Genomic DNA, 16,432 nt, shown 5'->3' on the forward strand with positions numbered 1-16,432 from the left:
ATATTGCATATAATATAATACCCATAATTATAACTTGGTATTTTTGTGTTGCTACTGTTGTGTTATTGTTGTCTTTGGGATGGTGACATTGTTCAGTGGATGGTAGTCCTTTCAAGAGCGGGGCATCAGAATTTCATTTTAATATGTGTAATGTATGCAGATAAATGACAGAAAAGATTAGCTTAGCTTAGTTTAGCTTACTTTATTGCACCCCATCCCATCCTATCCTATGCTATCATCGTCTTAATCTATGTATTTCATTTGAAGCATGCATGTTTTAATTCTTTATAAGTACATGCCACTAAAACCCAAAATAACCACTCCAGATATCTTCCCTTTATCGCCTCCCTTATGATTTCTTTCAAAAGAAATAATCATAGCCTTGTAGCTTAATTCTCCCAATTGCAATATTGTAGAACACCATTGTCCAATCTTTTGGTTTGCCTGGATTGCATTGAGTGAAGGGGAATTGTCTTGTGTTTATATTATCTATGAAATGTATAGTATAGTTAAAGAGTATAAATAGCAAACTTCCCTTGTTAATGTTTTTTATTATTTTGTGGAACCACATTATTAGTTATCCAGGGCACATGTGGCCTGTGGGCAGAGAGTTAGATATGTCTGCTATAGAGACTAATTAGTTAAGTGATTTGCAGAAATTGTCAACTCAGATTCATATTATGCTGTTTAATCCAATAAATATTATAAATGTATTAAGCTCAAGTATTTGAAAAACAAGTGTGATTGTCATGATATATAGACTGTGCAGCTGCAGCATCTGAAAAATATATCCCTGAATGTTATATACATGGATTGTTTTTGATCAGAAGAATAATGCAAACTAGTTTAGCACGCTAAAGTGGTTTAGTTTTATATTTCTTAAATGTACCTTCATGTGACACCTTTGGAAATAGAGAAACTTGAAAAAGCGTCTTCCGCTGTGATGGATATTGGGAGGACACCTGTTCTTTGTAAAAAGTCAAACATTTCACTGAGCATTTCCATGCCTTAGGCTTAGAGTAGTTATTTGGATCCCAGCCACACTCATCTCATGTTTCCATCACAATCACCCTAAAGCTAATTTTCCTTATTAAATACCTTGCTTGCCCCAAAATAAGTTTTTTGAAGACAGACCTTAGTACCCCAGGAAATGAATATATGCAGGGAATGTCCTTATGCAAAGCAGGTCACTAATTGTCAGAATTAATTTAAGATCAAATTATATGCACTGAGGTATACACTACAAATTCTGAATATTTTCCTGTTCTGTGACCATATGCAAAGTAACAGCAACTGTTCCTCATCATATAAAGAATCCAAAGAGACAAATCTTTGTACCTACCTTGCTTCGAAGAACAATCTAAAATTTTCCCATGTCTATTAGGCCCTTATAGCCTAATCCTGTGCTGGCAATTGCTTCCATGGTGAGATCATTAAGTAAATTATTTTAAGATCAAACAGCCTGTGCTGACAATAGGGTTCCATGTAAGGTAAATGCTTCAAAGCCCCCCCCCACTTGCTTCTCCCGCCTTTTCCTCCTCTCTCAAATTATAGCTCTATGGGCTATTCATCACTTCTCCATGGGGGCTTGCCCCCCCATTACTTGGCTTTTTGCTGCAGGCTAAGGTAGCCCTCCTAATTGGCCTTTGTAACAAAACTGACCTGTGGACAGGATAAAGCTTGTTTTGGAGCTTTAGAGTCTTTTTTTTCCAAGGTTAAAAACTGCACCAAAGCAATGATTACGTCACTATAAAAAGGAGTGAATGATTTTTTTTTTCCTCTGCTGTTGTGCACATGTGAAAGAATGTGTGGATGTTGTATTCAGGCCAGACAAAAGCTCCTTCAGGTAGTTGAACAAGACCATGCCCCGTTCTCTCCCCCCCTTTTTTTTTTTTGCTTTTCGCTTAAGGATAAGAAGGCATATATCATTTTCTTTATTTTTCTGAAGCCCCTCACGGTTAGGGTCCTTTGATCTTGGAGAAGAATAGTAGATGGGACAATTTAACTGCCCCATACAGGTGCAGGCAGTTCATCTGACAGGTTGTGGCTTTTCTTTCAACTGCATTAGATGTGTGCATACAAATAGGCTTCTTGACAGATTTGAGCACCCAGGAACAAAACAACCCAAAAGCAACAACAACACAAACTATAGACAAAAAAGCCCAGTACATCTGCAAGGAGGACACAAATTGAGGTGGAATAAAGTCAGGTAAAGTCATTAAGTTTCCCCACTGTGAGAGATTTCTTTTTCTTTTTAACAGCTTAGAAAGACAGTTGGTGGCAAGGAAAATAAAAAGGAGTTGAAGCAAGTAAATAACACATGATGCAGACAATCGCCTCACATCTCTTCTCTGTCTGAGTTATTTTAAAATAAATAACTCTTCAATGTGAGCATGGTACAGTAGCACCTAAATTATATTGTCTATAACAGAAGAGTGAATGGAAAGGAAGAAGGAATGGGAAAGAGCATTTTCAAATCATATTTACTCAAACCAGCACTTTTTCCCCCCAAAGGATGATTATCTGTGAGGATTATCTTACATTTACAGTTATTCATGATTATGACTGGTGAAGTGAAAATATGGCCCTTTAGCTTTGTAAGTCTTTCCCCACCCCCTTGTTTCCCCCCCCTCTCTTTCCTCTAGTATTTCACTTACCTTAAGTGCTGTTAAAATGGCTTGAAGAAAAAAGATGCTACTTTTAGACTGGACTGATGATTGCCCATGAAATTGATGAAGTTCATCTTGCCCAAATTTCTCACTTCTTTATTTTTAGCTTTACAGTTCACCATTACAGGGAACATTTTAGGTTTTGACCCAAACTTAGCAATAAAAACATATGTACCATAAAGTAGAACAACAGCAAAATACTTAGTTTTAAATCCTACCGTGTTCTACCGGTTCCTCCAGTAGTGTCTTGCCTTTAAAGATATCATCTTTATTGGTGAAACGAAAGGTCTCTCACCTACTATTTTATGAAAGACAAGGCAGCTTATAGTACAGAAGTACTTTTGATGCTTAAGAGTTGGAGATTCAAAAAGAGTGACATGTCTAAATTTCTAATACAAATACTTTCTGAGGAAGTAAATGTATTATATAGGAACAGTGGAGGTTAATAGTTATCATCATAACCGTGTTCTAATAGAAATTGCAGGCATATGCATAAGAAGTCAGAGGTCATATTAAAACTAATGCTAAAAATAAGGCCAAATTATGAGCTTTATAAAAAAAATTATGGCCCAAAATTTGCTAGGTTTATGTCTAGATCTGTGTTTCTTAATCTTGGCCATTTTAAGATGGGTGAAGTTCAACTATCATAATTCCCCAGCCAGCCATGCTGGATAGGGAATTCTAGGAGTTGAAGTCCACTCATCTTAAAATGGCTAAGGTTAAGAAACACGCCTAGATAATCACAATCATTCTTGCTTCATTTTAATGTTTGGTGATTAATACATGAATATTTTATATTTATTTGTAAGTTATATGCCATCTATCTTAACATCATGCATCTCTGCATGAATATGAAATAATTTTCAGACCAATGTCTCCTCTTGGCCCTTAAATATATGATGGTGGCAAGTATTCCAGACACAGGGATAGAAACAGTATATGTAAAAAAGCAGACAGGGCCAAATCAAAACTAGATTAATTAAATGTAGTATATTATTATTCTACATGTATTTCATAATTCTGCAGCAATTTTTGGAATATTGCTTTGTGGTGTGAAATTATGCATTTATGGATTAGTATATTGCATAGAATTCCAAAGTTATGAGAAGGTGGAACTATTCACAAGTGCTTCAGTGAAAAAATGATAATAATTTAGGTAGTTTAATATAATGACTAGATATTTTCCAGATACAACCAACACGGAAGAACTTATTTTGAACATTTTCACATTTGAAAATATCATAAGATGATATATGGAATTGGTAATTACTGCCAATACATGTGAGAAATTAAATCTGTTTATGACTAAGTTAATACATTTTTCAGGATTTCAAATGGTTTTTAAATGTCAAAACATTTGATTGTTGTACTTCAAGTTTTGCAATGCATAAAATATTCATAGTGAAGAATAAAATAAACTTTAGTGATTATAATATACAATGCTATTTAAAATATCCATAGTTTTTAAAACCAGTGTAAGATTTAAACAAAGAAAAGCATTTTCAACAAATGACTTTAATATTTCACAGTTCTCTTTAAAAGACTGTCAAAATAAAAGTTTACTGTTTGAAATCCAGTTCTGATTTTAAGACAGATATAATAAGAAAGGAAAGTTACAGCCTTGAATTTGCCCATCAACAGTTGGCATCTGGAAATAGGTGCATTGGTGTATTTTTGATATCAATTAAATGCCACTCTAAAGAAATGTTAAAAATCATAAATGTGCTTTCATTCCTATGTCTCTTCAACAACTCTTAATATGGCCATACTGAAGAATTTTTTTTATTGATAGATAGATGAAATTGATTGAGTGAAACAACATTTTTGAGACTAGTCATAGAATCATAGCACTGGAAGGGACCCAAATGGTTGTCCATTTTTTCCCCATAGCTTTGTATTAGTTCAAAAAATATAAAATACAGAAATAGAAAGAAAAATGAAGATAATGGGAAATAGGGGAGGAAAAGAGGAAAGAAAAAAGTGTAGAGTAAAGTGGAAAAGAAAAAGAAAGGCATTGACTTCTGACTCCTTCTGGCTCAGTAGAATAAGGTAATAACCTAAAAATCAGAGTTTTTTCTTTTATATAATAATATATATCAGTCCTTTCTATAACAACAAGCCTATCTAATCAGCAAAACCCAAAATCAAAGTTTCATTTTATTCCACCTCAAGCACAATGTCCAAAAGTGGCTTCCAAGGAGAAACAAAATTGTGTTATTTTCTCTAATAGAGCAGTCAATTTAGCTATCTCTGCTAACTCCATTAAATTTTGCAGCCATTTGTCCATTTTGGAAATCAAAAGTATCCTTCCATTTTTGTACATAGAGCATTCAGTATATACTGTATAATATCAAAGTTCCAAATTTTCCTTCAAGCTTTTTATCCACTAAACCTAAAAGAAAAGTCTTTAGTTTTAGCTTTATAATCACTAAGAATCTTTTGGATTAAGAAGTCAATTTTCCTGCAATTTTTCTTTGCTTTATCTCATGCCCACCATAAGTGATAAAAAGTTTCTTCTTTACATTTTACATTCTGAACATTCATTTGATACGTCTTTATACATTCTTTTTTAAAAACAAGTTTTATTGGTTTTTCAGTTAAAATCTACATATTTAGAAAGCATCATGATGCCTGGGTAATCAGAGATTCAGTGAAAGAGTTTTCAGTACATAATTCAGGTTACATTATCAAAACATCCTTTTCAATTTCCCTTAACATTTCATACAACCAGTTTAAACTAGTAAATTTCTAGAAATAGCATGGTCAGTTGAAAAATTTGTCAATTCAATTTCATTGAGATATATCTATGTCCTGTTATTAAAGTTTACCTAATTTTAATTTTAATTATATTATTCAAATTTAGCATTTAATATCCCAAATAATATTCACAACCCAAATTTCCCTTATTTCATTACAGCAAAAACTATAGCATCTAGCATGTACGCAGTGGCTGAGTAGCTATGTTCTACCTAATAAACATCGTCTGTTTCACATCCTAATACATCACATGTTACTGACAGGACCACAGCCTATGTTTATCAATCTAGAACTATTTATACACAACCAGATTCTGTTTTAAATTTTAGCTAATTCTTAATTCTTGAATAGAATAATCAAATGTCTTTTAACATCAAATGTGGGAGTCTTTATACATTCTTGACAATTTGTCCGGTGTTAAATACCAATGGTACAATCATCTTATAAGTTATAATTTAATATAAATTTTAAACTTTTTGTCCATGTTTTTTCATTGTTCAAGCATTATATTGTATACAAACGTATTTGCCCACTGAATCATACAAAGCTTTACATGGTCATTCTCCAATAGCAATTTACAAACCTTAGCAATGATATATTAATCACTACCACACAATAATATTTCCAATTCATTTTTACAATATCAAATCCATAGCTCTTTTTGTCTAGTGTAAATCTTTCTTTCAATGGTAAATATGTAAACCAATGTCAAACATGCCTTTCTAATTCCTATTCCTCTTTAGTTTTGAGGATGGGGTCACCATAATTGAAAATATTATTTAACTATAAGTCCAGCAGTTTGCCATTTCTTTCTTAAAAAAAAAAGCTTTCTGGGTTGACACCGAAAGGGGCATTTTCACAAAGAACCTTACTTTAAATTTATTTCAAATTCTGTGGGTGGCACATCTAGCAAAGTGATTGTTGAAATCAACATTTACTTTAACCTTATCATATCATAAATAGCGGTCTCATAAGTTGTCCAGTCTTTTCTTGAAAATCTCCAAATAGAGCACCCACAACTCTGAGAGGCAAGCTTTCCAGTGATTAATTGTTCTCTGTCAGGAAATTCTTTCTTATTTCCAAGTTGGGTCTCCTCTGTCAACTTTCCACCCTTTGCTTCTGGTCCTCCCCTCAGGTGCTATGGAGAATAAATAGACTTTATCTTACCTGGGACAGCCCTCAAGTATTGGAAGCTGGCTATTATGTCACCCCTAAGCCTTCTGTCTGTTAAACAAACCTAGTTCCTTTAGCCATTTTCGTACGACTGTTTAAAATATTATTTTTCTGTTTGTTTATTTTCATTTTCATTATTGGAGAATAATATATACTATGAGATAACATATTTTTGTGAAAGTAAGAATGGGTTTATGTGGGATCTAAAGTGACATAAGAAGTGTGTCACAATTCCTTATGGATTAACTATATGATCGTTATTTGGCACTTCTAAATATGCACTTTTTAAAAATGATTCCTACCTGCTCAATTTTATTTCCAGTTTTAGAAGTCTTTAGAAGTCTTTCCTGGAATTCTCCAACTGCTCCTCCATTTCAGATGGACCCTGGTTGGGCTCTTTGCTTCAGACACAAAGAATGGAGAACATTTCATGAGGATTTTCACTCCTTTACTTGTCAGGAAGGGAATTTGTGTTGTATCACAACGAATCTCAAAGCATATTGGAAGATCAAATTTACATTTTATAACAAACGTTAACAGCAAAGGCATGAAACTGCACATGGAACAGAGCACAGGCTATTAGTCTTTACTCAATTGTACAAACCACAGGCATGTTTTTCAATAAAATGCCAACAAGGTCTTCAGGTATTAATATTAAGTGGAATATTCCTAAAATGCTTAGGAACTAACTTATTCATTGGCAGAAATGATGTTTTATATTGGCAGTGAATTGTCTAACAATTGTCTTGGTCATTCAGTAGGTGGCACTCTTCCCTACAAGCAAACACTATTCTAATTCTGTATCACTGTCTGACTTACATACAGTTCACTCACTTTTTCTGACCTTTGGGATAGTTCTAAGCAGGAAGAGAAAAATAGTTGTAAATACTCTTTAAATAGGAACATACAAGCTGAGATCTTGATATCATGTATAGCATTGATTATGGGCTAGACCTAGTATGGCCTATAAAGTTCCTACCTAGTAGATTGCAATTTCAATGTGCTGAAGAGGCTCATTCTTAAGAAACTGATATACAAACATATTAACCGTTAAATTAATTAATGGCATATATTAAATTAAATGAAATTTCATTAAAATATTTCTGTTTTTTCATCCATATACTATTAAGATTTACACAAGCTTTAGTGACCGAAAGGGCAAACTATAACTCATGGGTCACTTGTTGTCTCTATTGCGTCCTTCTCCTGAAACATCCAGAGATTGGAAAAAATATTGGATAATGGCATTTTTCCCTGGCTTTGCAGTGGGTTTCTATTGGAAGTGCCCCACTCCCATTCATGCCCGTCCAGGCCATAAAATAGGGCAAAAATATTGGAATAGATCCCTTTCCAATGTAAACAGGGGTGAATGATAGGTCAGCCTGCTGATCTTCTAAAAATCAAAAGGAGACCATCCATGATGAAGTGGCTCTCCTACTGCCCTTTAAAAGACATTGTCTCCTAAAATCCCTTTATGGTTTTCAACCAAAAAAGCTTTTTGAGAAAAGAAATGACAGCTAAATAAAAATGATTACTTATGCTAATTTTTTCAAGGAGAAAATGAGGGGATAACTTGGAGTCAGAAGGTTTTACATATCATTGGTTCCCTTATGCTCAGCTAATGAAAGATTTAAGTTGGATAACAAGAATTATGAATCTGAAAAGGATAAAACTAAATTTGATAGGGCTCTGTTCAAATAATGACCATATTATTGCTAAGATGTATAAGCTTTTATTGAAAATTTAAACAGTGGACAAATTGAAGATTGTATGATTTAAAAAAGGTGAACATTTTCAGACATAATGTACAGGTGGACCAATGATAGAATATGTGAAAGAAAGAGTTGAAATTTACTGTCAGATCCCCTCTATTTCACCTTTTCTGGAATCTGCCATTCTAGTGGGAGTGGGGAGGTTTCACTCACTTGGGAAGGGGCTAGCACTAGTGGATATATTTCCTTTATTTTGTTCTCTCCATCTTTAATGTATCCCTTTTGGTGTGAAGAGGGGGATGAATGTGCCAGGAGCCACCTGCCTTATCTCTGCTCTGTTGTAAAGGGGCTACGCCTGGGAACCATCCCTTATTGCTCTGTGGATTGGCTGGAAATGAACTGGACAATTGGGCTCTAAGGAGGGGTTTTAAAAGGGATGTTTTAATGCAGCAATTTTCATGGGAATTTTTTCGACTTTCCTTGCTTTCCTGCTTTCACTGACTCTCAATAAAAGTTCCTGTTTGATACAATACCTGTTTCAAGAGTTCTGCTTTCTTGGGAGCATAGCTGAGGCAGGACCTTACACTTACATTGAAATATAATTTTAAAGATAATTTTTATAAAAAGACTATTGTTGGTACATGTCACTAGACAAATTGTAAAAAACATATAAGGAAATTTCCAATATTTCTTGAAAATATAATCAGAGAAAATATGTTTTCCATTTTTGGTGGACATGTAACAAAGCTAGAAAATATTGGGATCAAATATGGTATGTTTTTTGATTCAGGTTTAAAAAGTGAATATAGAATAGAAACCATAGGCCATTATTTTGGGCTTAATGGATAAACAAATAGAGACATGAAACTTTGTTTTTACATATGATAACAGCAGCGAGACTTTTACATGCTCAAAAGTGGAAAGACAAATACCTACAATGAAAAAATGGAGGGGAAAATTGCTGGAATTGGTAGAGATGCTGAAATTGACAACCTTGATGAAAGAAAAGACATTTACAAATTTTATTTCTACTTGGAAACTACTTTTAGACTTTTTTTTGCCAAAAACTGAAATAAATGAAAAGTTGATTTGGGGATTTGATGATTTGATGATTAGAATTGTGTGGGATTATGGAACTAATGTAGACAAATTTTAATCTTAAGAGTAAGAGTTTGATTTACTTTTTACTTATATCTTTATCAAAGAAAGCCAAAAGTAATTCTTTTTCTATTTTTCTTTTCCTTTCTTTTTTGCACTGGGAAACTTTGGCTATTCTAGACCAAGCCAAAAGAATTCCTAGAAGCCTGGCACTCTTACAAATTAGCCATCAATAGATTTATAGACATAAACAATTTGTTTATCCATACACTGCAAAAGAGACAATCAACAAACTAAAAAGGGAACAAGAAGTCCAAAATACCTCCCCACCAGCATAGATTAACTCCAAAAGTCAAGAAGTAAACAATACTCCAATCAAGGAACTGCCAAACAAGCCAACAGCCCAACCGAAGAATCACCAAGATCATCCCCACCAAGGCTGACAAGGTGTAAGCAACATGATAACTTTATTGTCACTTTGAATGTACACCAATTGGCATACATCAAAATGAAATTTCGTTGCATACAGCTCTCAAAGGGTCACCACCTCTGATATATACTCCTTGTTCGGGGCCCGCTCAAATTTCACATTGTCCATTTTAGTCTCTAGGGAGTGAACGATGGCAAACAGGACAGATGGAAATGGGGCTCCATGTGGATTAGCCCTCAAATTCGCTTGTATTCTGACAACCTTGCCTTCTTTCCTTTTTCTGATCCTGACTCTTCCACCCTTTCCTTAAAGAGGCCTTGCTTCTTTTCGCCCCTGGAGCACGCTGCCGCCGCCACCAACTCCTCCAAAAGCCTCTCTCTCTTCCTCTGGGCCTGCCGACAGCCTCATCCAGTTCCTTCGCTCCATAAGCTCCAGGTCTCTCCTCCTCTGCCTCCTCTGGAAACAGCCCTGATTTGCAATACAATCCATCACTGGGCCAGCAGTCAGATCTTGCTGCTGGTAGAACAACAGCGCCAACGACTTTTAACAGTCTCACCAACAGTTCCAAAACAACTAGAAACTCGCCATGCCAGCAAAGATTGTCGGTCGTATGTCGTATGTTACCTTAGTTCCACCATGTTGCTCAAACACATTAAAATCTTCCTGATCATGTGGCCTATAGCCCTTACTATCCCTCCCAAAACTATTCGCCTTCAAGAGCCAATGCAGCCGCAGGCATTCCAGGCGCCACCATCTTAGATCAAGGCACTTGAATGAAAACTGAGAGCAAACCCCACCCCTTACTAGCACTGATGATATTACCTGGCTTCCTTATGTACCTCTGAAGCATCAATCCTTTCATTTGTTTGCCTAAAATCTTTACATAAGGAAGAGCTAGTGTAACTTCAATACAATTCAATAAAGATATAGGTAGTCCTTGACTTAACAACCCTGACCCCACCTTATTCCAAACCCTATAAAAACTAATAAAATCTATACAAAAAACCCCCCCAACTATTCTGCTTAGTTAAAATTGCACTGAAAAAAGTAACTTCTGACCATTTTTTCACACTTATGACCATTGCAGCATCCCCAGCATCAAAATTCAGCTGCTTGGCAATTGTCTCATATGACAGTTGCAGTATCCTAGAGTCAGGTAATCCCTTTTGCAACCTTCTGACAAAGTTAATGAGGAAGCTGGATTCACTTAACAACAGTGTTACTAACTTAACAACTGCAATGATCACTTAAAAACTGTGGTAACAAAGATTGTACAATGGGGCAAAGTTCACTTAACAAATGTCTCACTTAGCAACAGAAATTTTGAGCTCAGTTGTGGTCGAAAGTTAAGGACTACCTATATATGAAATTCTGTATCATAGATACTCCAAGAAGTGCAGTATACATATCATGGCTGCATAATGCATGTACAACAAACTGTAATTTTGATGCATACCATGAAGTGTTGGATGAAATCTCTGTATGTAGTTACATTTTAGGATAATCATTTCTTAGTTTATGGTTTGCAAAGAGCTATTTGTTCACATGATTCTAGTTTTCCTCTTGGTTTCCTGCTGCTAAATTACATTAGAGTTCCTTTAAAAAATGCATTAAATACTTTCCAGCATTACTTTTTACCCACATAAGCAATTGGTGTAGGTGCTACTACATTGTTATATGATAGTGAATGGGAGAGAGTTTGGCTCATTAGTCAACCCTCTTATTAAAATATGATCATATGGTGGGGGCAAAAAAGTTTGCTGAACCTCATTTTAAAGCCACCTTCGGTGGCAAATATAATGAAGGTATTAATATCAGGTTTGCAATAACAGTTGAATAGATGCCAAAATGAGACTACTTATGATTTTTCTTTGAAACTACTTACATTCATTCTTTTAAAGTTGGCATTTACTAGGAATAAATTTATTAAAATATTGTGCTCAGAGCCCATAGTAGCCAGCAGGAGTGTCTACAGGGTATAGCCAATACACACACACACACACACACACACACACACACACACACACACACACACACACAAGTCACATATGTGCCATAATCATTAAAACAAAAACAAAAACCAGGCAGAGCTTAAATTATATTATTGTGGTCACACAATGTCTTTTTTAACCACACCCTGTAGATTCTTTGCCAGGATTTTACTTTTTTTGAAAACATAATTAATTGAGTTTGAACATATTATTTTAGTGCTCTCTCCCAGGTTTTGAGAGCAGCATGTCCTTTTCCTGAAACTATGACTTTAATTGTTCCTGTTTTAGTATTTGTGAAAGCAATATTGAGAGGATAGCCAGTGAAGCACATTTTCATTCTTTTTAAAATGATGAGCACTATTAAGTACTATCATATAACTCTTTTAAACTAGTACTGCATAATAGTATTTAGACAACTTGAGAAGAGTTCCTCTCAAAGTTGTTACCTTCTTTTGCCTAATAATAAAATGTTGATTTTTTTCTCTAAAAAAATTAATACAAACCCCTTGCATGAAACTTTGTCAGTATACTTTGCTGCTCACATTTGGAAATCAATGTAGTTGCCTGTTATTCTTTTATTTATTTATTTATTTATTTTATTACATTTATATACCGCCCTTTCCCGAAGGACTCAGGGCGGTTTACAGGGTAATTAAAAACCAAGATACAAAAGTTAAAAACAAGTTTAAAAAATTATATTTATCCCTGTATAAATAAAACCCCAGTTAAAATAAAATGATTAAATGATTAAATCCATCAAGTAATTTACTCATAGTATAAAATATGTGTAATTTTCAACTTTTTTTTAAAAAAAATGAATTCTCACTATCAGATCTTTCCAAAGAGAATATTCATGTTGACTAAATCTATTCAATTTAAGAAGCAGAAATTGTTTATTATTGGAGGAGATGCCTACCGAAGGGCATTTTTTATCATTTGCCATTGCGTTAAGATCAACAATACAGAGTAATACTAAAACAGCAATATTAATTTGACAGCAACAAAATAATAGTTATAAAGTAACAGAGCTACAAACATGATTCTTCATTTGCATTTAGAGATTAATGCAAAATTTAACGAACACTTTATCTCATACAGATGTGAGGGCATTTAAAAAATGCCCACTAAAATGCTATGTTCTAAGAATGCTCTATAGCATTATATGAATAGGCTAGGTGCTTTTTCAGGAGGCAACTGGACTTTCTTGTTTTTTCTTTGAAGATGTTTTGCATCTCATCCAAGAAGCTTCTTCAGCTCTGGCTAGATAGTGGAGAATGGAAGGATTTATATTCCTTGCAGACAGCTGGTCATTTGCATTCTTTTAGAGAGCAAATGACCACTGTCTGCAAGGAATATAAATCCTTCCATTCTCCACTATCTAGCCAGAGCTGAAGAAGCTTCTTGGATGAGATGCAAAACATCTTCAAAGAAAAACAAGAAAGTCCAGTTGCCTCCTAAGAAAGCATCTTCGGGAAAACCATAACCTGGATAACTGAGAATCTCCATAATTTTAATTTAATTTAATTTAATAATATTTGTATACCGCCCTTCTCCCTGAGGACTCAGGGCGGTTCACAGGGCAGAATAAAATACTAAATACAAACACTAAAAAGAGATTAAATAATTGCCCAAGTTAAAACAATTGGAATAAAATTCTAAAACACCAAGTTAAAATTAAGACACCAAAAATAAAAAACCCCACCAATCCCCATCAGGCTAGGCCGGCTTGAACAAACAGAAACGTCTTGAGATCGCGACGAAAGGAGCGAAGATCGGGTGCCATCCGGAGCTCTACCGGTAGCTGATTCCACAGCTCCGGGGCGCCCACAGAGAAGGATCTCCCCCTGGGGGCCACCAATCGACATTCTCTGATCGGTGGCACCCTGAGTAGGCCCTCTCTGTGGGAACGCACAGGGCGCAGGGAGCTTGATGCCGGCAGCAGATGTTCCCTAAGGTACTCCGGCCCCATGCCATGGAGGGCTTTAAACACCGTTACCAGTACCTTGAATCTCACCCGGAAGACAACTGGCAACCAATGCAGCTCACGGAGCAGAGGTGTAACGTGGGAGTATCGGGAGACTCCCAACACAACTCTCGCGGCTGCATTCTGTACCAGTTGGAGCTTCCGGGTGGTCCTCAAGGGCAGCCCCATGTAGAGAGCGTTGCAGTAGTCCAGACGAGAGGACACGAGCGCATGAGTGACCGTGCACAAATCATCCCAGCTGAGATAGGGCCGCAACTGGCGCACCAGGCGAACCTGGGCGAAGGCCCCCCTAGTCACAGCTCCTATATGGTCTTCCAAGGTGAGCCGTGAATCTAGGAGGACTCCCAAGTTGCGAGCCCTATCTACGGGGGGTAATAGTTCACCCCCCATAGCCAGAGGTGGAATGTCCGAATAAACCCGGGATGAAGGTATGCAAAGCCACTCAGTCTTGTCGAGGTTGAGTTGAAGTCTGTTCCTCCCCATCCAGACCCGAACCGCCTCCAGGCAACGGGACATCACGTTGAGGGCATCACTGGGGTGGTTTGGGGTCGAAATGATAGAATTCATGATAGACATTATCATGAATAGTATGTGCAAATTCCACACACTATTTGTAAACATCATAGATACATTGATTGCAAAACGGTTTTTGAAAAGTAATATTTTTATCCAGAGGCATTTGCAGGGTGGTAAAGTTAAGAATTAGAAAATTGGCAGACAGAATATTATACAATACAGGTGGTCCTCGAGTTACGAATATAATGGAGCCTGCCCATTCCATTTGTAACTCGATTCATAGGAGTGAATCTCATACCTTGAATGGGATTCATTCTCAGCTTTTGCCCATGCATTCGCTAATTTAATGTGTGGTAGGATGCGCAGTTTTTTAAGTGAACATGAGTTATCTCAGGGTGGGGAAGGCCATGGGGGGCCTAGTGATGGAACAGGCCATCTTCAGACCACGCAAGGCCTCCCCCGATCCACTGAAATACTTGATGCTCCCTCCCCGGGGGCTCATAATTGTTCTCCCCCATCCTGTCATTATACCTTGTGAAGATCTGTCTCCTCTCCAGCCTCTCTGTTTCTGTCTCTGTTCCTGGCAAGAGCAGAGGGAGGTTTCTGAGCCCCAGAACAGACCTCCAGAAGCACGTGTCTGCCTCCCCTGCCTCCGTTCTGGGCCAAGGAAGCTTGGAAGAGGCCTCCAAGGCCCAGAATGGACCTCCAGAGCCCTGCTAAAGCATCCACTGGCATCATTTCTGGACAGCAGCAACCTGGAAAAGGCCTCCAGAGCATCCCGCGGCATCATTTCTGGGCAGTGGTGGCCTGAAAAAGGCTTCCAATGCCCAGATCAGGCCTTTGGAGCCCCACTAAAGTGTCTCCTGGCATCATTTCCAGGTGTTGGAGACCTTTTCTGGATTAGTGTTAGGTTAGGGTTTTCTCCACCCAGAACAGAGGCCGTGGGTGGTAGCCACATACTTCTGGATGTTCATACTGAGCCTCCGAGGCCTCCTCCAAGCCTCTGTGGCCCAGAATGGAGGCCAGGGGAGGCTTTTGCATGCCTTCAGTGATCTGTTCTCCCCTGGCTTCCATTCTGTTCTCTGTTGCAGAGAACAGAGGCCTAAACTACCGTGAGATCACGTGAGATCAGTAGCATGAGATCTCGTGCCACTGATCTTGCGTGATCTTGGATTACTTTAGTCTTCCATTCTCTGTAACACAGCAAAGGAAACAGCGAAACAGCCAAGAAAATGAAGGGTCTCTCAATCTTCACAAGGTGAGTATCCCATAGGCCTAATGCCTAGGGAACCCAGGGGGAGGGAGGGAACAATGTATTGCCACTGCGGTCATTTGTAAGGGTGAACAACTGCCATGGTCCGGCAACAATCATAATTTCAGGACTTTTTCATAAACACTAGGGGTCACTTATCGCATAACTTTGAACGTTTGCTAGGGGAACACTCATAACTCGGGGATTACCTGTACAGCTCGGACTTCTATCAAAAAGATTGTGATGTTACTGACTATGACAGCCTCCCTCCCTCATCTCTGCTGCTGATTTTGTCCTCTCTATTCCATGCAACCTTAAACTAGAACAGCTAAAAACAGCATAGAACTACAATTCTTTGAGCATGCTCACAGGGAATTAATTGTAGCACTCTGCATCTAGAGGAAATCTGTCTGAATATTAATGTAATATATGAGAATAAAATTCCTGTTTATTTTTAGGGGGGATGTCACTGAACAATGTTCATGAGATCACTGAGATGGAGAGGATTAAAACTGCTATTTATTTAAAAAGATAGTTTGAAAGTTTGAATGAGAGATCTTTATATGCTGTAAATCATTATTTTACTTATGTATACTTTAGACTCATCAGAAAGCCCACTTTCAGACATTTTCCCATCAAATGTCAGTGGAATGATTTTGGCACTGAGTGCCCACTTCAGCTAAAGTAAAAATAGGAATTTAATGATTAAGGATATAACAGTATAACAGAGTTGGAAGGGACCTTGGAGGTTTTCTAGTCCAACCCCCTGCTCAGTCAGGAAACCATATACCATTTCAGACAAAAGGCTGTCCTGTCTTTTCTTACAAACTTGCACTATTGCAGCATTCAC

This window comes from Vipera berus (genome assembly GCF_964194415.1).
Source record: "Vipera berus genome assembly, chromosome: Z".
Taxonomy (NCBI): domain Eukaryota; kingdom Metazoa; phylum Chordata; class Lepidosauria; order Squamata; family Viperidae; genus Vipera; species Vipera berus.